At 38.7% G+C, this 24,447-nt stretch overlaps 1 protein-coding gene across 1 annotated transcript in view; it reads right to left on the reverse strand.

Annotated features, from left to right (window-relative positions):
* lrrc4c.L (leucine rich repeat containing 4C L homeolog) overlaps positions 1–24,447 on the reverse strand; it is a 439,781-nt gene that overhangs the window by 288,367 nt on the left and 126,967 nt on the right. Inside the window, exon 2 of the mRNA XM_041589745.1 lies at positions 5,425–5,481. The gene's annotated coding sequence lies outside the window, so the exon portion shown is untranslated. The remainder of the gene's footprint in view (positions 1–5,424; positions 5,482–24,447) is intronic.

The following is a 24,447-nucleotide window of genomic DNA, read 5'->3' on the forward strand; positions in this document are numbered from 1 at the left end:
TGGAGGTATATGTAGCAGCAATACACAAGCCTGGGAAACCTTCAAAACAGCAAATAACATTTTTATTTTGCCCTACACATGTACCCACTGTATAGTTAAGTTGCCATGAGTTAGGAAATGTAGGGGGGAATGATTTTCGATCTTTTTCAGCCTATCATCCATAAAAGCGTTTTTTGGGACTTAGAACATTTTTTACCTTTTTTTGAAGCAATCCCTATCTACTCTATTGCACTTCGCCTGGTCTGAGGTGGCGAAGCAAGTCTAGCGTAAAGGGTAGCGTTCAGAATAATTTGCGCGTTAGTGAATTTGCGTAGTTACGTCTGTTGCGCAAATTCGCCAGCCTTAAGGGTGCGAAGTAACACTAGCGAATTTACGCCAGTAAATCGGCGAATTAACAAAAATGCGATATGCTGGCGTATTCACGCTAGCGTTAGGCGCTTCGGCGTTTAGTGAATTTGCCCCATAATGTTTGAAAACAGGAAGTAGCTTTTTTATCAGTAGCTATTTCAAAAATTTCTCCTGGTTACTATTTTGCTGCCTTTCATTATCTGCATGTATTGATGGTCTTCAATCCCATTGTCGGGGGAATCTTTCGCCAAAATATGTTTGCTACTCCAAAAGAACTAGGATGGTGTTGAGTCAATTTAAGAATTTTTCAAATTCTAAAAAGTCTAACATTTTTAAAATAGCTAGCATATTTATGAAAAACTTGCTAAAAAAAATAAATTGCATTAATTCACGAAAAATCTGAATCGCAATGAAAATTGAGTTATTTAATTTATTCAAACAAAAAATTCCCTTGAATAGTGACAACCCACTACCCATTGATTTCTATAGGAGCTGGCCAGGTTTTATTGACCACATTTTTTTTCATTTGAATTTTCGTGACTTGGATCAATAAATATCAAAAATTGATTTTGAAAATGTAAAGGCGTGCTTTTATGCAGCGATCAAACACAATACCAAAATGTAATTAATCCACCCTTATTTGAAGAGTTTATTGAAAAATGACTTTGCACTGAAAAATAATATCCCTCGATATATTTTAATATTACATTTAAAAAACATAATACTCATTAATCCAACTAACAATGCTGTCTTTTTCAAAAACAGCTACAACTGTTTGGACCAGAGATCAGTCAGTACTAAATATCATATTCAGAAATATATTTTGCATGGAAGACTAGAGGTACTGATGATCATAGGGTCTTATATAGGAAACAGAGGTGGTTATTATGCTCCATTACCACGTGGTCAGCCATGTTCCATTTCTGCACAATTTCCAATAAACTGTTCATTTTTAATTCTGATGCCAGATTATGAAGCACAAAGAGAGACGCAGCTGCAGGTAGTTGGTGAAGTATCAAAAGCTTTTCAGTAAGAACACCCTAACGGAGAATAACAGAAGGGGAAGCATTGTCCGTGATGTAAATAACTTAAATTGTTCCATTTCAATGGTGGACAAAATGTTACAGACAGTGATAACTGGATTTTAACCCCTTAGGTGAGCATGTGGTGCTCACCATACCACATTACTATAATATATTTAAGAAATATAGGCTGATACATTCTAAATCATTGCTTCTGCCTATGGAATTTACCAATCACTATGTATGATCTTAAGAGCAGTAGACAAAATTTACCATCACAGGTAAGGAATTTTTGAAGCTATGGAGATAGAAAATGCACAAAAAAATACAATTATTTTTTCAATCCATATCAACCACAAAGTATTTCAATTGAATATTTTTGAAAAAGAATTAGAAGATCCAATTTTGGCCAGTTGGCCAATTTTATCAGGCGCCAATTAACATTTGTTTAGGTTTTTTGTAGTGTGGGAGAAAGCTCATTAACAGGGAGAACAAATAGTGATGGGCGAATTTCGCACGAAATTCGCGAAATGGTGAAAAATTTGCAAAACTCGTTTTCGCGGGCGTTTCGCGAAATTATTCACTGGCAGCGAATCGCGCAAATTCGCCGCAAATTCGAGCCTGGCGAATAAATTCGCCCATCACTAAGAAAAAATACATAATTTCATTGCAAATAGTCACCTGTTTACAATTTAATTTATCATCCTAGGGTTGTAAAGCAGCAATACCAATAACTTACAAATTTCCCATATGTAATATTGATGGGTGAATACATTCACCAGGCACACATTTCTACATTCTGCCTCCAGCGGTAGAATTCGAGAAACTGCGGCAAAAATTAGCTGCCGAGAAATCCACTGCTTCCAAAAAAAATTGTCCAGCGTCAAAATTGTTGCGCATAAAAAATTGATGCGTGTCAAAATTATTTGGACGCCCATTGACTTTGATGCATTTGGACAAAATAGTTGCTCATACAGTATAAAAATTGTTGCTCATGACAAAATTGATGCACATCAAAATTATTTTGATGCCCATTGATTCCAAAGCATTTTGCAATTTTTTTGATGTTTCGTGAATTTTGAGGTACAGTAAATTCACGACTTTTTGGGTGAAGCAAAATGGCACAGATTCGACCCATCGTTAATCTTGGTATTTAGATATTTTAAGTGGGAATATTAACCCAAGTCAACTGGTTAGGGTGTCTTACAAGTGGAGGAAAATTACCAGATGTGTTTTCCAGATAAAAGTGTTCTTTTCAATAAAACTATAAAGTAATGGAAATCAGTGTCTGTGTACTAAGTAATGACTGAATCCATGGCTAAATTTACAAATCTATTAAATGGCTTTATGTCTTCTCAAGATCTCCAAAGACTGTGACTAAATTAAGCTTCTACTCTCTGATTGCTTATTTTGGTTCTGTTTTGTTTCATTTAGCAAATCATTAGTATTAATTTAACATAAAATCCAAAAACAACAAACATTTGTATCTAGTGCAGTTCCTGCTCTGGATGTCTCCAATTTATAGCGGTAAGAGTTAAAAATAAGATGGTGCAAGCCAAGTCCACAATTTCACGTTTGTTCACTGAATGTTTATTTGGCTTAAACATGTTTTTGACAATATTCATCTGAATGTTCCTGCTATAAACGGTGGATCTGATAAGCACAGGAGAATTGTAAAGCATGTGAATCTGCGAGATTGCACAGCCGGAGGGAGAATTTTATTCCAACATATCTCTGCGGCTCAACTTGAAATGGAATCTTAATACCGACAAAGGTGAATAGGACTGTTCTGTGTGTGTTTATCGGCCTGTAAGTGTCTCTTTTATCTGACATGCTCAACTAATATATTTTATTTAACAGCAAAAAAAATAAATAAGGGACCAGAAAAAAAAAAGCTGTTGACTTGATTTGGATCTAGTAGGAGTCAATGGTGTTTTCTTTCTAAGGAGGTGCTAGCTTGTTGTGGCTACTTAAAATGGGTAAATTAGGAGGAACACAGCTGATTTCCACTCCTTCAATTTGCACAGCATGTTAACATAGGTAATTATATCAGGTAATACAAACTCATCAGGATGAAAATAAATCTGCTTTCTGTGTTTATTGGAAGTAAAGCTGGTTTTAATCCTTCTTAAGCAGTAATTACTAGAGGATTGTTTGCAAAAAATCTAGAGTTATTTAACTGTTTGTACTTGATATTCAGCCAAAGCCTACGTGTCAGCTGAATTAATGGTGGAAAAATCCATGTTTCAAGACCACCTCTACCCCCAACCATAGCTGAAGTCATCAATATCCCAAAAGGATTCAACTTAAATTGAGCCATCTGACTTTTGTTTTTGGGTTTTAGTTAGCCTAGTTTAAACCTATGTGGGTAGCTCTATCTGCATCTGTACTATGCTCTAGGATCCATGATTACATGCGTGGGCTGCATTTTTCTAACTCATGTTGACTTCAAGTTTCATTGCAAACTCAAACATCATTTGATAGTGGTGGGCTAAGCATTGTTCGACTGCAAAACACATTTCTCTTGATCCTCTAGTTTTGCACTTTGTGGGGTTTCGTGGAACAGGCGTTGTTTATATCTGTTTTTCCAAATAGGGAGTTGAAGAAATGTTGGGTCCTGCTGGATTAATTTAGTATCCCCGAAATACTGTAAATGGAACAGACCAAATCCTTTCTGGGAATCATATCCACACCTTAGTCTTCACTGAAATGAATGATGGGCTTTGAAAATATACAAAACAATGCATGTTGAGTACATTTAAAATTTGTATTTTTATTTTAATTCAGCGTGAAATTCGTGAAACGGCAAAAAAATTTGCAAAACACATTGAAGTTAATGGGCGTCAAAATTATTTTAACGTGTGTCAATTTCGATGCCAGCGACAATTGTTATATGTGCTCCTATTTTGGCCAAATGCATTAAAGTCAATGGGTGTCCAAATAATATGGACGTGCAACAATGTTTATGTGCTTGACTATTCTGAAGTGTGCCCACATTTTTCTGACGCGCCTAATATTTCACTAGCGAATTTGCTCTGCAGTTTTGTGAGTTTATTTGAGGGCGGCAAAAAACAGAAATTTGCTGCAAATTCGCGCCTGCCAAATGTATCCGCCCATCACTATTTACCTTATTAACTTTTCTTTATACTGGTTATTAATAACCAGGAGCAAACAATAGAAGGTTCAGAAGGTTCATTTAATCTACCTTATGATGGGTTATTTTGTAGTAGACAAGAATCATACATTTCACATTTAGCCCACTAAGCTTTCCAGACTGGAAAATCAATAGAATATCCAATTTTTGAGACTCTCATATCATAAGATATAGAAATAGAAAAAAACATAAAATATTTTTGGACATGTGGCTTTCATTCTCATACATGGTCTTTCTTAAAGATTGTCTTCATAGGACAGATATAGCGAGTGATTAAATCACAAGTCAAGAGAAAAGAGAGGGTTCCTTCTTACACCTATAGTTGATTTAGCCACTTCTTTGCAGCCTGGAAGATGGGTCCAAATATTTGCCCATAGCAAAAAGAAGATACTTTCTGAAGATGAATATGTTTCTGATTTTTTTTTTTTTCTGTGATCATTTAATAATGAAAAAAAAACCTTTGGGAAATTACAAATTCTTTTGGACTCACAATGCTCACGGAGATGGTAAACAATATTTTAGACGAACATTGCCCTTTTTTTAGCCCTACAAAAAAAAAATGGAAAACTTCAAAGACAAAGTCAATCATTAACATTTGTTTGGGTATATCTACAGTATTATTATAAATGTTCAGAGAGCCAGTTCTCTTGCATCTTAAAAGCTTTAAAAAATGATGGCCGATATTTTAAATGTTAACATTTCACCTTTTGTATTTACATTTTGGGAAATGAAAAAAAAAATAGTTCTCGGCTAATAGATGTCACTTTTTGCTTTTTCTAAACTCGATGAATTAATCTTTTTGCTAATTAGCATGGATGGAATTGTCTAAGGACCGAAGACAATTATTTTAACAAAAAAGTCATGCTTTGTACCTCTGAATCTAAATGAATTTTTCCCCACCTGTTCCTTCTCTTTTTCTCTGGATAGCAGACTCCAAGCCACAGTGTCTCCGAGGACCTTAAAGAAGCAAAATAAGGAGATGTATTCAATTACATTGAAAGGAAAGAGTAGCCACAATTTTTATTATTAAGTATAATAGCTGATGCCTCTTGAAAAACCATAACTTGTTTTCTAATAAAGACAATTACACTTATTTTTCTCAACCTCATTGTGACATAAAATATTTAATACTAATATAAGAAAATCATAAAAAGGATGCCAACCTTCAACCCAGATCTTCCAAGTGCATTAAAGGGATGTTAAGACCTTTAGATTAATACAAGAAGGTAGTGTCTAAGTTTTCATTGGTTTTCTTTTTGGAATGTAAACCTTATCTAACACCCCTTCGCCACCATACCGCATCAACTCAATTGTCCATCCACACACTAGCTTCAATATAGGACATGGAAATACACACACTTTAAAAAAGCTCTCTGGGATACCAAGAACTAAGGGATGGGAGCGAGCATGAAGATTTTCAGCCAAGTCTTTTGCCACTCAACAACCCAAATAACCACCACATGGAACACTCAACTGAAAGCATGGGGATACTTCAAAAAGTCAATGGTCTCTAGTCATGAGAGAGAGAGAGAGAGAGAGAGAGAGAGAGAGAGAGAGAGAGAGAGAGAGAGAGAGAGAGAGAGAGAGAGAGAGAGAGAGAGAGAGAGAGAGAGAGAGAGAGAGAAGGGAGTCCATGGTTTTAAACTCTCCATGGCCCTTAGCAGCCTAAATCCAAAAATGAGACTAGGAAATAGTGAGACAAGGTTGGTAAAATACACAATACAAAATACATACAATAATGCAAATGTTAATGAATTGAAGCATGTTATATAATACAGATACCATTGTATATACATATTATAAATATAATGATTTAATTTTTCTGGTACAAATATATTTTAAAATAAAGGTATGGGACCTGATATCCAGAAACCCATCCTCACCCATCTTACCAGAAGCCTATCTCCCATAGACTCAATTTTTATCAAATTCAATTTTTTAAAAGTTATCCCTTTTTTTCGTAAGAAAAAGACAGTATCTAAAATATTTTTTTTCTGTAAAAATATAAAATGTTAATGAAATAAAATTTAATTGTGGTTTCAAAAACAACTAAAACCACTAAAATTCAACCAAAAACATGTAAAAATCCCCCCCCCTAAAATTCGATAAATTGGCCTCCCTCATATAAATACTCCTTATTGGTAAAATACAATAATTGTATTGATTTATTTAGGGGCAGATTTATTAAGGGTCGAATTTCAAAGTAATGGGAGTCATTTTAAACTCCCATAACTTTGAAATTTGAATAAAAAAAGACCAATCAAAATGTATTAAAAAAACAAAGTTTTTAACTTCGATTGAATCAGCTGTATTCAAATCGTAAGGTTTAGCGCATTCGATTGAATTTGAATTGAAGGACTTGCCCCAAAAGTTCACCAAATGACTCCAACTAGATGGCTAATTGGTCGAGTCGAAGTTTTAAAGAGACAGTCCATGATAAATTTTGATATTTGAATAGTCTATGTTTTTTTTATATTAGAATAGAAATTTGGTCTATTCAATAGTCGAAGTATACAGAAATAGCTTGAAATTCAAAATTTTTTACTTCGAATTTTCAATTCCACCCTTGATAAATCTGCCCCTAAATGTCTAAATTATTTTTTACTAGACTTAATTTATGGAGAACCATATGATGGAAAGACCCCTTATCCAGGTACCAAGCATTCTGGATAACAGGTCTCATACCTGTAATATAAAAACAAACACAGGTGTCTGTTGGTAGGACTGAATAGCTGACAAATGACTGGTGGGGAAGTGATAAGAAATATTGAATCACAAATTATTTGATGGTTTGCAAGAAGCAGTGTGCTATTTGTCGTGCATTGTGTTATGACCTATTTGAAGAAAAAACAGCAAGATTTATTTTGGAAAAAAACGATACAGACCTCTACTTACATAACAGCTCAAATGTATTAGATCTGCAATAAATCAGGGTCTCAGTGTGGAACTATAATAACCAGTGAGCTGGGCATAGATTTATTTGCTTTCCTTTAATGAACATGACCTTAAACCTTGTGGTAGCCAGATAAGCGCTGCAGTAAAATTTGCTTCTTTTGATTTTTTTTTTTACATTTTTATGTGCAAATCAAAAAACAACATAGGTCAAGCTCTGAATATCTCAAAACATTGCTCAAAATACGATAACTTCCAATGTGATTGAATGGCTAACAACATCTGGGTAGGCTATGAGAGCTTATATTATGTTCAGTCCTTTAATTCAGCTGAACCCCTAGGAATTCATTTTAGAAATCATACTTGGCATGTCCAAAGGAAATATTTATAATTACAGGAATAGGAGACATCACAGTTACCAGTTCAATATATTTATGAAAATTCAGAAAATTCTATAAATCTGAGACTTCATGCATTTTATAACATCTTGGAACTTTTTGGCATAAATTCCCAGGAAAACCAAAAAGTAAACCAATAAGCACATTATACAACCTCATTAATGGGTCAACTGGGCTGGCCGGACACCAGGAAAAAAACCCAGTAGGCCCCAGCCCTCATTGGCACTGCCAACCCAGGCCCACTTCTCAGAACTGTGAGTACTCCCCTGCCATCCCCCAATTGTTGGCACAAGGGGAAGGTAAAAGGCATGCTGGCAGGTATGGTGTGTGCAAGAGACAGATTGGAATCTTAAACTTCTGGAGGAACTTGGCTGGGGTAGGAGGGCTTGGAACTGGTTTGGGGGGGAGACCCTGATTTGGGGCCCTGAGGTGGCAGCCCTGGTGGACCCTGGATACCCCAGTCCACCACTGCATCTGCGAACTTCAGTAAGTTTTTCTGCTACGGGGATGGGAAAGAGACCTTCAAAGAACATTCACGTCTCAACTAGGGTTGGGATATGAATGTTCTTTGAAGGCCATTCCCGTAGCATAAAAACTTTAAAACCTTTAACTCCTGCATCAAAACCAGACAAAAACTGTATACAGGTAGCAAATGTCACTAGTACAGGGGGAAGATTGTGCTGTTTGGTTCCCATTCCTAGAGCACCCCATCCAGGGTCTGGTTGGGCTCTGCTCCTCATGCTAATGTGACATATATGCAGAATGTCTCCAATATAGTCATGTAAGCCCAGTTTGAAGATCAGTTAGATAGAGGTTTGGAGTCAAAACACTGTACTGTGTAAAAAGCTGCCACAGCAACATTTTTAAACCTGAAAAAAAATATCTATAATCGTTAATTGTATTAAATACAATGAGAACCCTGATCAAATTCATAGGAATGGTGTAAGACCAGCAAATGCCTTGAGTTCCCCATGCAAAGAAATTTAACATTACCTGCTGCCAACATGTCTTTATTAATATCTTACTAACAAAAGTTGTGTTTTCTATTGGCACAGATTATTTATTTCCTCAAGCAGACCAGATCAATAGGCAAAATGATATACAGTTAATACCTGCAAAGACACATGCATCTCTTATGCCTACGCAACAATACAAGCTTTTATTGCAAGCTAATTCCTATCTGCCACAATTGTCTGTTAGTGTTTTATAAAGCAACATGAAGATTTCTAAAGATTTTTTATCTATATTTCTAACCATGAACCAAGACCCAACCATGGTTAAAAACATGGCCTATGTTCTGGAGAACTTTGACCAGGGGACAATCCTAGGTACACCATTAGGGATGTAGCGAACTGTTCGCCCGCGAACTAGTTCGCGCAAACTTCGACCGTTCGCGTCCGCCGAATGTTCGCGAACGTTTGGGAACGTTCGCATTTTGAGTTCGCGTTCGATCGTTCGACCATTCGAATTCCTTCGACCGCTAAAAATCGAATGATTTCCATTCGTTCGAACGATTGTAAGCATTCGATCGAATGAAAAGCATTCGATCGAATGGCTTCGATCGTTCGATTCGAATGAAAATCCTTCGATCGAACGATTAAAATCCTTCGATCGTTCGAATCGAACGATTTTAGTGGGTGTTCGAAGTTCGCGAACTGTTCGCGAACGTTCACATTTTTTGCCGGTGTTCGCGAACGGCGTTCGCGAACACCAAATCGGCAGTTCGCTACATCCCTATACACCATATTGCACAACACAAAGGTATCCAAAATAGTTCTGGTAACTGGTTATATTTTAAGTTCGTGAGCAAGTTAACAACTTGACTTGCAGGTTAAACCACTTCTGCTGGAGATGTGTCACTTGATGTCACTTTACTTTTCTATCCAGACAATTAAGACAATGCCCTCACAGTACTCTTTTGCGGTTGTCTTTGTTCCCACCAAATTTTTCCCAGGATGCCAGCTTCAAAGCCCAATGTTTAGCAGAGCAAACCTTAGAAAGGCTGTTTCTTTACAAATAATGGAGAAATAGCAAAAGGAAGAAAAAAAATCAAGCTATTTGCTTTGTAAAGAATTCAGTAGGTACAACATGGAAACTCCAGGGAGTCAAAGAATCTTTTCTAAGGCTATCACAGCATGAACCTTAAGAAGACAGTCTAAACTGGAACGCGTCCTATTTACATAGGCAACTTGTTTTTGTAACTCTTGTGTGTTTATTTATGTAGCTGTAGCTGTGTTAAGCTACCCATACAAAGGCCAACATAAACTACCGACAGACCAAGTTAGCAGCTTATTGGGAAGTGTATGGGACCTTCTGACAAGGCTTCTGAGGTCAATATCTGGCCAAAAATCAGCCAGACCAGGTTTAAAAGTCCTGTCAGATTCAGGACCACATTGGTTCATTGATGCAGTCCTCAAGCTGACCCTCTGTAGTTTCAGCATTGTGATCTGATCGTTGGACCCCAGGGCCCACAATAAGATCAGCTCAGTATCATAAAATCTATTATTTCCCCAACCGATCCTTCAAAAGACATAGTCAGGCTCTTCAAAATTTTAGTAGAGTAGCCATCTCCACATCAGTATCATATGAAATGAAAAAGGACTGGAGAGCCTTCCAGTGTGAATAAATTTAGTTTTATTGAAGCACTACATGTTTTGGACCACACAGGTCCTTCCTCTGGTGCAAATTCAGCTCAGTATCTCCCGCCTCAAGATGGGCATATCGGGGAGAGATCTGCTCATTTTGCAACCTTGTCAAATGAGCAGATCTCTGCATGTATGGCCACCTTTAGTCTGTCTGACATTGATCTGGCCATAGACAAGGCAGGTTGTCTTCTCTGGGTAGCTTTGTACTGCAATGGCCTTTCAACCAAATAACGAGCGGCTTTACCTTTAGTCAATGTAGAGAAAGAAAATAGAACAAATCATGAAAATTAAATATTCCAAATTAGTTTGAAGAGATGCTTTGGCTCATTATTCAGAATAGAGAGGATGAACCAACCAGAAGAACCTACAGAGAAACTTCTTGTAAGATTAAATGAACTTTAATTCCCCTTTACATTCATATTCATCCAGTATATTCCTTCTATATAACATATCATGTCACCGTATATTGGACAATTTAACATTTTTTCTTGAGTTAAAGACCTAACCATTCTAACCTCCCAGCTACAGAGTATTTTGTGTGTCTACTGCATAAACTTTCACAAAGAAAAGTAAACTGAGGATTAATCTTATTTATAATAGGCATCTCTTGTTCCTTGAAGCTTATAACGTGGCCAAACTATGAGAAATATAAGAAGTGTCATTCTTGATGATAATCATGTGATGAGGAGCTGAGCAAAAACCTACTGAGACAGCAGAATAAAAGTCCTATCTTGAGACTCATTGGATGGAGGATTTAGAACAGTTAAAAATGAATCAACGGCTGATCCTCTGTGCTGCACTGGGGGTCAGTAATTGAAATCTGCTGTCACCAAGGCTCTATCTGCCTGTTGTAGAAAGAAAAGAAACACAACGGACAAAATATAATGTTTACGCCAAAAAAAAAACCTAAAAATGGTTGTCGTTACAAATAATAAACCCCTATCTTGTACTTCATTGCATGGGTTCCAGAGGTATCTATAACACCCTAGAAATAAGTTTCACGCATTTCTAACTGGTTAGATGGATCAGTAAGTGCGAGGACTGCACAGACCTGTATAAGGTTTCCTTCTTCAGCTTTCAATTGCTTGTCTGTGGCCGCCCAGCATGATAACTAGTAAGGTTTGGCAGCAGAATCCCACAGCCTATTCCTTCCGGCAGAGGTCAGTGTGCAGCCATCTGTCACTGCATCTTCCTTATAATCCACATACACAGCTGAGAAGAATGGAGCCTACTTTGGCTTTCCAGTCACTGAGCCGATTCTCCCCGGCCAGAAAGCATTAGCTTCTTCCATTCTGTTTGTTTCTGGAAACTTGCCTAAAGCGTCAGGTATAAAGAAGCATTGTTTAAATTCCCCAGCCAGGGACATACCTTGTTTTCTTTTCTTTTAGCAGATAATACATATATTTTTAATTAAGAAATGGATGTCTGATTTGATACAGCTAGAAACAGATTCATCTGTGTCTCATATAACTAGAAATGCCTGGAAAAAAGCTACACTTAAAAAACGTGAACTTGTTTCAGTTGGTAGTGCGGCTTTTTGTATCACGTGTACAGCAATTTTATTTAACCTGTAATTGATGTTCTTTAGAACTTTCTAATTTTTCAGATGTGCAGTGAAAAAAATACAGATGTGCCTATAGTAACAGTGGATAATAGTCTCTGGGAAGGGAGTGTGACTGTGGGATAGCAGGTATAGTAGGGAGAGATGGTGTCTATAGTAACAGTGGATAATAGTCTCTGGGAAGGGAGTGTGACTGTGGGATAGCAGGTATAGTAGGGAGAGATGGTGTCTATAGTAACAGTGGATAATAGTCTCTGGGAAGGGAGTGTGACTGTGGGATAGCAGGTATAGTAGGGAGAGATGGTGTCTATAGTAACAGTGGATAATAGTCTCTGGGAAGGGAGTGTGACTGTGAGATAGCAGGTATAGTAGGGAGAGATGGTGTCTATGGGATAGCAGGTATAGTAGGGAGAGATGGTGTCTATAGTAACAGTGGATAATAGTCTCTGGGAAGGGAGTGTGACTGTGGGATAGCAGGTATAGTAGGGAGAGATGGTGTCTATAGTAACAGTGGATAATAGTCTCTGGGAAGGGAGTGTGACTGTGGGATAGCAGGTATAGTAGGGAGAGATGGTGTCTATAGTAACAGTGGATAATAGTCTCTGGGAAGGGAGTGTGACTGTGGGATAGCAGGTATAGTAGGGAGAGATGGTGTCTATAGTAACAGTGGATAATAGTCTCTGGGAAGGGAGTGTGACTGTGGGATAGCAGGTATAGTAGGGAGAGATGGTGCCTATAGTAACAGTGGATAATAGTCTCTGGGAAGGGAGTGTGACTGTAGGATAGCAGGTATAGTAGGGAGAGATGGTGTCTATAGTAACAGTGGATAATAGTCTCTGGGAAGGGAGTATGACTGTGGGATAGCAGGTATAGTAGGGAGAGATGGTGCCTATAGTAACAGTGGATAATAGTCTCTGGGAAGGGAGTGTGACTGTGGGATAGCAGGTATAGTAGGGAGAGATGGTGTCTATAGTAACAGTGGATAATAGTCTCTGGGAAGGGAGTGTGACTGTGGGATAGCAGGTATAGTAGGGAGAGATGGTGTCTATAGTAACAGTGGATAATAGTCTCTGGGAAGGGAGTGTGACTGTGGGATAGCAGGTATAGTAGGGAGAGATGGTGCCTATAGTAACAGTGGATAATAGTCTCTGGGAAGGGAGTGTGACTGTAGGATAGCAGGTATAGTAGGGAGAGATGGTGTCTATAGTAACAGTGGATAATAGTCTCTGGGAAGGGAGTGTGACTGTGGGATAGCAGGTATAGTAGGGAGAGATGGTGTCTATAGTAACAGTGGATAATAGTGTCTGGGAAGGGAGTGTGACTGTGGGATCAGGGGCGTGCCGCCAATGAGGCGAGTTGAGAAACTCGCCTCAGGCGGCAACGCAGGAGAGGTTTCCAGGGGCGGCAAAAAGCGGCTCCTGGTACCTTTTTAGCCAAATTTTAGTCAATCAGAAGCTTTTATCAGCAGCTGTATGGCCACCTTAACACCTTAACACCTTAAGTGGGGCCCAGTTGAAAAGGGGGGTAGGCATAAGGGCTATAGAGTTAAGGCTTGGACTTAAATACCCGGATTCTTCTAGAACTAAAGTGACTGTTACTCTATACAATTCCATGGAAAATCCCAGATTCCTGTGGCTCACATGAAGGTTTGCAGTCTTCTAAAAATTGAATAATATTGAGTCATAAATTCATATTTTTTTTTTTTTATAAAGCTCAATTAAAGTATTCAATGCACATTTGCACTGAAACGTTAGAAATGGCTGTTTTGTTTCACAGGCGGGATACTAAATAACGGCTTAGTACCAAAAAGGGACGGCATTGTGTATGTACTTCATATGCTGGTTTTCTAATTGCTGAGGGATTGCCCACGGCAATATTTTGTACTGGCTGCCATTTATCCTCAGGCTGGCCCTCTAATGCACAGAGTAACCCTCACTCACATTCAGTCTCTAGAATCAAAATAAAAGCAGTAACCCTTCCAATTCATAAAGCTTTATCTTTGTCCCCCAATCTTATAAAGACCTGTTATCCAGAATATTCAGGACCTGGAGGTTCCTGGATAGGGGGTCTTTCCATAATGTGGATCACCATAATTTAAGTCTACTAAATAAATCATTTATACATACAAATAAACCCAATAGGCTGGTTTTGCTTCCAATAAGGATTAATTTATATCTTAGTTGGGATCAAGTACAAGCGACTGTTTTATTATTATAGAGAAAAAGGAAATCATTTTAAAAAATTTGAATCATTTGATTAAATTAGCCATTTTGTAATTTATAATGTATAAAAGGTTTCCTTTTAACAGATCCCATACTTGTACTACCAATCCATAGGTACCTGTTAATGCCCCTTTAACTTGATAGCATTAAAGTGAGTGTTCATCCATAAAGCGGGTGTACAGGTATAGGATCCCTTATGTGGAAACCTGATATCCAGAAAGCTCCGAATTACGGAATGGCTGTCTCCCATAGACTCCATTTTATCCAAATAATCCAAATTTTTAAAAATTATTTCCTTTTTCTCTGTAATAATAAAACCGTAGCTTGTACTTGATACCAATTAAGATATAATTAATCCTTATTGGAAACAAAACCAGCCTATTGGGTTTATTTAATTTTTATATGATTTTCTAGTAGACTTAAGGCACAAAGACCCAAATTATGGAAAGATCCATTATCCGGGAAACCCCAGGTCCCGAGCATTCTGGATATCGAATAATATTGGTGTAATGTTGGTGTATTTAGTTATATGTTGGGGGGCTTTTTATACAGATAAAATTAAAGGGGTGTTTCACCTTTAAGTTAACATTTAGTATGTTATAGAATGGCCCATTGTAAGCAACTTTTCAATTGGTCTTAATTTTTTCTTTTTCATAGTTTTTGGTTTATTTGCCTTCTTTGTCAGACTTTTTCCAGATTTCAAATGGGGGTCACTGACCCCATCTAAAAACAAATGCTCTGTAAGGCTACAAATGTACTGTTATTGCTACTTTTTATTACTCATCTTTCTATTCAGGCCTCTCCTATTCATATTCCAGTCTCTTATTCATATCAGTGCATGGTTGCTAGGGTCATTTGGAGAATTGAAAACTGCTGAATAAAAAGCTAAATAATTCAATACAATAATTCAATTAATAAGAAACAATTACGAATTGTCTCAGATTATCACTCTCTGCATCATACTAAAAGTTAATCTAAAGGTGAACATCCCCTTTAACAACCAACTAGTTTTTAAGGACTGACAACTAGTGATGGGTGAATGTGACCTGTTTCGCGAAAGGGCGAAAATTGCCCAACAAATTATTTACTCGTGACAAATTATTTGACCCAATCTTTGGGCATCATTTTCGCTGCGAAACCTACCAAAAAAATTTACTCTTCACTACTGACAACCTCAAAACAAGCATAAAATGGACCTATAAATGTAACAGAAGGTGGAGTATAGGTTTTTTGTACTGGTTTTCTAACTAGATCCTTACAACCCACATTATATTGACTTCACTCAAACATTTTTTTATGGTAACATTTTATTTTTGAAAAAATGTATTATCAATAATCATTTTCCATGGTCACCCTCCTTTTCCGAGGGTAACGTTCTGCTTCTTCGTGTTGGGTTTTAACCCAAGGTCTTCTTCGTGCCATGGATGAAGTGAATAAGCTCAGTTTGCATTGTTTCTTTACAATGTTTTTGCTTATTAAACAATTTATTTACTAATGCAGAGAAATTGCTGCATTGCCCATCTAAATCTCTTAATTGCGGCAGATGCATGAAGATAAATAGGGAAGAAGAAGGCCGTATCTACCAGTAATTCACTCTCAGCAACTTTTGAACTCAGGTCTCTCCTTGCCCAATTGCAGAGAAATCTTTATTAATTAAGAAAACTCTTGTGAAAGCTCTTTCTCCAGCCTCTTAGAGTTAAGCCTCTCACACGCGTAGAGTTTCAAAGGCCTACGCGGGCCTATGATCTCAAATTAATTAATACCACTGAGGAAATACTACAAAGCGTTCCGTCTAGTGTCTGTGGGAGAGCCAGCAATGGACACCAATTATAAAAGTGCAGCTTCATAATTACTTCTAAACAAAGCTGATACATGATTCAAGTGGCTCGTGAGGTTGATTTATCTCCCACTGAGACATTTAAATGTATAAAGTAAGTATTAGTTAGGAAAGCAATGGTACATATGGAAGCACACAAAGCAAGTTGTTATTTTACGGAGAATTTTATAACGCATGTAAAAAAAAAGTTTTGTGTAACTTTTCCTAAAACTTGTTGGGTTGCAAAAATATGAGCCAAGAACGTGAGGAGAACCATGATGGGAATAAGCCAACTTAGGGGTAAATATTAGAGAATGTGGTGATGGATATTAGTTGATAATGGGTGGTGAGGGTAGTTGAGTTGGGATGTGGTTACATAGTTGTTCAGGAAGGTGCCTATGCTAGATTAAAATGGTGAGTATTGGGGTTTTATAGAATGGTGGTAAACCTGTAAATTTAGAAGAGAACCATTACAAGTGGTCAACAGTGGTGGAGGTTTATTGGTACGGGCACAAAAAGTGTTTTTTGGTTTATTGTGTATTGATTAATTCTTGTGCATTAATAGGTGGATAGAATGGGGTTCAGGTAACTGTGGAGGTTGGTGGCGATAGGCTGACAATGTTGCCTCAGTCAACAATGCAGAAGAATTAATTCCATGACTCAAATTGCCATAATACTTACTCACCTTGGAGAAGATTTGTACAAAAAATGCATATCAATCCCTATAATAGTCCTTGCATGTTCCTTATGTCTGCGCCCTACTCTACGGCTTCCATTTATGTTCCATTTATGTCTGTATGTCTGACCAACATTCTGGTTTCCCTGTGTTATTTGTTTGACCATTCTGATAGTAGGAGAATCTGATCAAAAATAAAATCGCTTCAGGAGTAGGCTTTTCACCTTTTACTCTGTTATTTTATTATACAAATTATATTATAAAAATGAACATATGATAGCAGCTAATATGATGAGAGATCAACAGAACATTTCCTAAAAAATATAAAGCTCCACTGGAAAGTTGCTTAGGAGATGGTTGTCAATACAACCTTTATATTAAAAGAAGATTTTTTTAGCTGAACCAAATGCAGGATAATTACAGTTCTGGAGAGCTGGTGGATGTCTCAGGGAGAGGAAGAAGAATTAGGCATTGAGCAGCAAAGTATGCCAAATATTAATATAATCACTGTAAGCAACAAAATATTAATAACATGTAAAATAATGGAATATTGGAAGCAGCAACATTGAATACAGGGCAGCTGAAAGTAACAGGTATCTGCTGCTAAGGAACTGTTGTAGTCCATCGCCAGACCACAAGTGGAGACTCACCTGTCCCATATCTACAATACAAATTGGTCTTTTCTTTTTCCATATTGGCTTGAGGAAATAAACAATGCATTGGGTGTCCTTTAGTATTGCACACTCTTAGGACTAATCCTGTGACTGAGCTTCTGGCACTGGTGACCCTCCCAACAAAGTACTGAGCCTTCCATTGTGATTTTGGCTGCATGACTATATTGTTCTTACTATCCTTGCTGTTAGGGCAACTGAAAATTTGTTCTGGCATTGTGCCTATTAACCCAGCATCATGGAGTTTCCCAAACTGTCTTAGAATGGGACTGAGTTCTACCTGCACCAGTTTTGAAGCCACTGATCCACCCAGGCCTACAGGGGATTCATAAGCCTCATCTAGACTTTTACCCTGTCATGTCTACACTAATTTAGTAATTTAGCCTAAAAAAAGGTACATGTGCATTTAGTTCATCCCATTTGAGAAAGGTGAAACGTGCCTAATTGAACCCATCCTTTCTGACCCCAAAAGGGCAATCACACCTGTTGATGGATCAACTTTCTGCTAAGGGCTAATTCCAAGAACCCAGTATTTTATCCCTTGCTAAGACATTCACACCTTTCTTGAAAGTACCTACCAGTACTTCAGGGAGAGAATTCCATAGATTTACAGCTTTAATGTTTTTTAACATCTTAAGATGGAACCTCCTTCCAATCTGAATGGATGCCCTGGAAGGACCTGGTGAACTGGTGAATTAAGCATCAGAGGGTTTTTCTCTACATATTATATATATATTTATACATACATATGTATATGGAAGGGTCAGGTTACATTCTTCTATCTGCCACCAGGACGTAGATCAGTGATCCTCAAACAGTGACTTGTGAGCAACATGTTGCTCACCAACTCTTTGGATGTTGCTCCCAGTGGCCTCAAAACAGTTGCTTATTTTTGAATTCCTGGCTTAAAGGCAAGCTTTGGTTGCATAAAAACCATGAATACTGCCAAACCAAGTTCCCTGAAGGCTGCAAGGTCAACTAGGGGCTTCCAATAGCCAATCATAGTCCTTATTTGTCACCCTAGGGAATTTTTTTCATGCTTGTGTTGCTCTCCAACTTTTTTTTACAATTGAATGTGGCTCAAGGTGTAAAAAAGGTTAAGGACCCCTGACTTAGATACTCCAACAAACCATACATTACTAGTGGGACTGCCCTAAGCTCTACCATTACTTTCCTTCTACTACCACTTTTTTTCAAGTTAGTGTTCACTAACCCTAGGGCTTAATACTGGTAGACTGTCCTAGTTGCCCCTACACACATACTGTGACTTCAATAAATGTTAACTTATCTATTAAAAAACAACTGTTTTTATTGTGACTCTATCATATTTTCCATGACGGCAGTATTTGTATGCTGTTTAAAGAAACTCCAGTGTCTGTGTGCAGAGACAGATGACAAGGAGACAGAATGAAACCTCAGTTAAATCCCATGGCCTTCAGAGTCCATTTAAGTTTCAATCCCTGGCAGAATCCCTTTACTGTACTGAGTAGATATCTAACCCTGAGGGACATGGATAACTTATAAGCTAAAGAGACAAGAAGGCTACGGGATTTAACAGAGGTAAAAATAACAGAAAAAATCTTCCATGTCCGAAAAAGTATTTGGTAGAAATAGAGGAGAACCTTTGATTTTTTTTTTTGTGTTTGACTTATTATAATAATAGCTTGCTCTTCAGTGGTTGGCAAGCATAAAAGAGAAGACTTCTTTTTAACTAAGACAAGACAGAACTGTATCTGAGAGCCCAGAAAATGAAGATCGGAGGAAGCCAGCACTCCCAGGTCCCTGTTAATTAGATTTTTAAACTCTCACTAGGTTTCAGTAACTAAAAATGACCGAGCTGGCTTCCAACCGATTGCTCGTATTTCAGCGTCGTCACGCGGACAGCTGATGCAGGCAAAATCTACAGCTCCATGTGTCAGGGCTGTTCAGTGGTGTTATCACTCAATGCTCTCTGTTAATTATGCATAAAATGCCAGCAGAGATATTTATGAGGCTTGAGGTGTTATTTATGTCTCCAGGCAAATTGGCATGTTCTTGCGGTTGAAAGTGCTATCCATCCTTGAAGGTTTTCATGGCCAAACACAGGAAATGAAAAATAGACTTGGCAAAAGACCAGATATATATGGAGAGAGCACATTTTATTTGGAGTTTTGCCACAGGCTGCCACAACAATTCTTTAGTGTACTATGTGCATGGTGTGAGCCAGATGACAAAATCCATTGTGCTTGATCTGCACTTGAGGGACAAATATACCTTTACATGGTGGTCTGGATACTGCATGTCTGTACTGCAGGTATCAGAATCCTTATCCAGCCTCAAATGTCTAGAACTCTTTGAAAACCCAGATGTTGAGGTGCCCCTTATTTGGTGCATCTTCCAGTCATTGTCATGAACACAGGTTTTTCCATGTAAAAGTGCTAAGGAGAGCAAATGTGCGCTACATAGTGCACTTGTTCCTGGGGCAATTACAAATAAGTCCTAAGACCATCAGATCATGTCAGATTTTAATGGACTCCATTAAATATGTCCTTTCCTTTTCAGAGGGTTCTCAGCCTCATTTCCCAAAGGACCCAAATACATCTCATGATGAAATCCAAAGTGCCATCCATCTGAAACATCCCCACTGAAATTACGATACATTCACAGTGTTCTGCAATTATTTTGGTTCCATACATTTTAAAATGCATGATTTATGAATCCCCATTCAAGTATACAAGAGTAAGGAGTCCACTTAAACTTCACCAGACTTCATCAACTAAGCCTCACTAAATCTGGTTACCCTTATGGACCAATACTGCTCATAAACCTTCAGACGCATTGGTGAAACTAGAATGGACTGACCAACTTAAAAGCAAAAAACTCACACTTTCCTTCAGAGTCTTTGTTAACAGGCAAGACCAACTTCTTCAACCATTTTTTCCTAGGGGCCAAACAAGAGGAACATTTTGGCTCTTTTATGGCATATTGAAGAATGACCTTTAGGATCTGGCACTTACAGATCCACCTACCATTGCACAAACTATCCCCCATGGCTATCCTGAAATCTAGAGCCAGAAATTATCTAAAATTTAGGCTTAGTTTCTACATGTTCAATATCAGAATTGACCCTGGCTGATGGGTCTACTGAGATAGCTGACCTATGGTAAGTTCATTACCATAATCTCACTTCTAGTTCCTAAATATAGCCTAGGCTTCTGAAAATTCATTATAAACAGAATTCCTGTCCAACCAAATCATCTTGTGACCATGATTAGAGCACCATGAGAACCACATTTAGAAATCGAGGACCCCACAGAAGTCAAACATCAAGCTCCCATGTGCTAAAGCTATGTTATAATGATTTACAGAGTATTGTGTCCCCTGTAAGCACTTTATGGCTTCTTTGTCCTTGAGGAGCAACATGCTGTGCAGGTGCCACCAGAACTCTAAGGCTTGTTTTCTGGAGACTGATGTGGAACAAGACATTGTATCCCCTATCCTAGTTATGGGAAATTACAGCTGATATAAGGGCTGAATGATGTAGTTCTGTAGTATCCATAAGTCCTCCATTAAGGGTGAATAACTGCTATAACTATGCTGCTTTGTGTTCTACAGTGCCAGCTTGACCTTAAATGACTCAGACGATTGAGGAACCTCTGTTATTCGAATTCTCAGTTTCTGAATCAGGCATTTAAATATAGCTCATAGGCAAAAGTGGTTAATATCTGTTAATTAAAAAAATTCCTACGCTGATGATTGTCTGGACAATTCACCATTCAATCATAAAACACTTGAGTGAAAGCCTCGTTAATGGAGGCTACAGACAAATGATGTTGCCCCAGCTGATTCTCGGAGGCTATCTGTCTTTGAAAGTTCCATGAAGATATCTTGACAGTGCCAGCTTGTGTTGCTAACACTGAAGAAAGAAAATGACCAAAGGCTAGTCGAAGTAATTTTCAGCTGACTTGGCAAGGATACAGTCAAGTCTGGGCCTGCTGAGCTGACTGCCGATGAAGAAAGATGGAAGAATAAATTGCTAAAGGCGATTAGATTTTCACAGTCTTTCTAGAGTCAAAACAAATATAAGCCTATCAGTATTATACTGTGTATCAATCTCTCAAAGTTGTGAAGGTTGGCTCTGTAGCTCAGGCACAACCGTTTATCAGTCTGTTTAATCAAGAGGAAATTAGAGCGATGGAACAGACTTAGTTAGACTATACATCATGGAGTGCTTTTTCCAGCACTTTTAAGGAATCAGTGGGTCAAAGACATGCAAATAAGAATATATTAAAATAAACTACATACATAGAATCAAAATGTTCTGTTATGGAAATACCTGTAGCTAGAATGTTAGCCATTAAAAAGGGTAGGACTGCTGCTTTCAATGGGGATCAGATAGGATCTGTGCAGCCACTGGGACAGAATGCTCTGTTATACAGATAGCTAGAGTCTCAGCTGCCATAAAGCAGGACAGGACTGCTGCTTACAATGGGGGTCAGATAGGATCTGTGCAGCCACTGGGACAGAATGTTCTGTTATACAGATAGCTAGAATCACAGCTGCCATAAAGCTGGACAGGACTGCTGCTTACAATGGGGATCAGATAGGATCTGTGCAGCCACTGGGACAGAATGCTCTGTTATACAGATAGTTAGAATCTCAGCTGCCATAAAGCAGGACAGGACTGCTGCTTACAATGGGGATTAGATAGGATCTGTGCAGCCACTGGGACAGAATGCTCTGTTATACAGATAGCTAGAATCTCAGCTGCCATAAAGCAGGACAGGACTGCTGCTTACAATGGGGATTAGATAGGATCTGTGCAGCCACTAGGACAGAATGTTCTGTTATACAGATAGCTAGAATCTCAGCTGCCATAAAGCAGGACAGGACTGCTGATTACAATGGGGATCAGATAGGATCTTTGCAGCCACTGGGACAGAATGCTCTGTTCAGGCACGTTTCAGGGGCTGCTGCCGCCTGAGGCAGCAGCCCCAATGCCGCCCCTCCTCCTGCTCCGCGCTTCTAACTACCAGCGTCGGAGCGGGTGGAGGAGGGGCCGCATCGCTAGTGCAGTGAGCGCTATTGCGCTCGCTGCGCTAGAAGAGCCGAATTTCCGTTTTAAAAAACGGAAATTCGGCTCTTAAAGTTACCAGAGGCGGCTTTTTGCCGCCCCTGGTAACTGGCCGCTCCGTGCCGCCTGAGGCAAGATTCTCACCTTGCCTCATGGCCGGAGCGGCCCTGGCTCTGTTATAGAGATAGCTAGAATCTCAGCCATATAGGATCAGATCTGAAAATACACCCACATACACACACATGATCATTTTTTATATTATTTTTTTACCAATGGGGTTTGTTATACGTGATCCTCATGTTATTGACCTGCTGGCAGCCCCAGCCTTGATCAGTGTAATACCCTTGATAGTGAATGTGCCTGTGCTCTATGGATTATAAAGCAATGGAGAGGCTCCAGATATCACCTATTCAGGAAGAGAACCAGTGGAGGGAGGTGAGACATAGAGAGAAGGAGCAGGCTCTATTGTGTGGCAGAGCTAAACTAGATGACAGCCTAGCGATATCCTCTGGGAAGAATGTGTTGTGTCATCATTAGTATGCAGAGGTCTGAGCTCAGCCCTGTTGTGATGCACCCACATGCAGAGCCCATTGCCGTGCCACACTTGATCCTTCCAGCATCATGCAAAGCACATTTCTCTGCAGCTTCCTGCAGGGGTTAAGCACTGACTGGGAGAGCAGGGTTTGCAGAAAAGGGAGTCATCTGGTTACTGCATACAGTTAAGGATTTATCTGCCGGCATTAAATGTGCACAACTCTGACACCCTGTGTTGTATAACGTAGATAGACACAATGCCATACATTACACAAGGACTAGCAGACACAACCTGCAGCAGAATAGAGAAATGACTCTGTGTGGTGGGAACAGGATCAGTTGTGCATAGTGACACATTGTATGGATATAGTGTGAACTAAATACTCTTTATACTGACACACACACAACACACTTTTATACAACATATTTAATAGACACATACACTGCCCTCTATAGTACACATACTAAGCTTTGAAACACAGACACAAACACACTGCTATGAATGACCAACACATGCAAAGAACTATAGTAATATAACACAGTGCTTTTGTGTAACACACACACTCTCTGCTCCATATCATACACATGTTGTTATGGACTGCATACGCTTGGACACAATAATGCTATGACTAATACAGACACAACAATGTTAATGGCTCTACAATTTACACACACAGTAGTTATGGGCTGGTTGACCAGAAACACGCAATGACTGTCAAGCTGACCACCAGTTGGGTGGAGTTGGGTTGAAATTTAGCCAACCGTTGTAGTTACAGTATATAGTTAAATCGGGTTGAAAAAAGACAAAGTCCAAAGTGGTGGGGGTCAAACTGGGGTAGGTCACTCCTTCACTGCTCCCAAAGTTTCCCTATCCTGAAACCAGAGGTGTGCACAGAAATAGCATATAGAGCAAGAAGTTGCAGGTGCGGGTCTTACAATAGCAACACTTTGGGGGTGAGGGTCGGGTGCAGGTTAAGGTTTTGCAGGTCAGGGTCAGGTGTGAGTTGAGTTTTTCCTGACCAGCACAATATTTCCTTTGGCTGTATAGCATTTTGAGAAATGTTGAGGGTAACTGTCTCATTATGAACAAAGTTCATAACACTTCCTACTCATGGCCTCTTTGTTCTTTGGAACTAACTGATTTTAGAGCCCAACCATTTGGGTCATTTGAAGTTCAACATAATTCCTCGGCAAGTTTCACACTTTATTTCCTGGCAAGCATTCCCCCAGTATAAACTTTCTCTTTTTACTACTTTTCTCTTTTCAGTACTAGTGATGTGCGGGTTGATCACCGGTTGGGCAGTTTCGGGTTGAAGTCTAGCAAAACCATTGCAAATTAGGGTTGGGTACTGGTCAAACCAGGAATGTACACTTCTCCACTGCTCGCTAAGTTTTGGAACCAGAGACGCACACAGAAGTAGTGTACGTTGCAAGAAGATGCAGGTACAGTTTGGG

The sequence above is a fragment of the Xenopus laevis genome, chromosome 4L (genome assembly GCF_017654675.1).
Source record: "Xenopus laevis strain J_2021 chromosome 4L, Xenopus_laevis_v10.1, whole genome shotgun sequence".
In the NCBI taxonomy this organism is placed as follows: Eukaryota; Metazoa; Chordata; class Amphibia; order Anura; family Pipidae; genus Xenopus; species Xenopus laevis.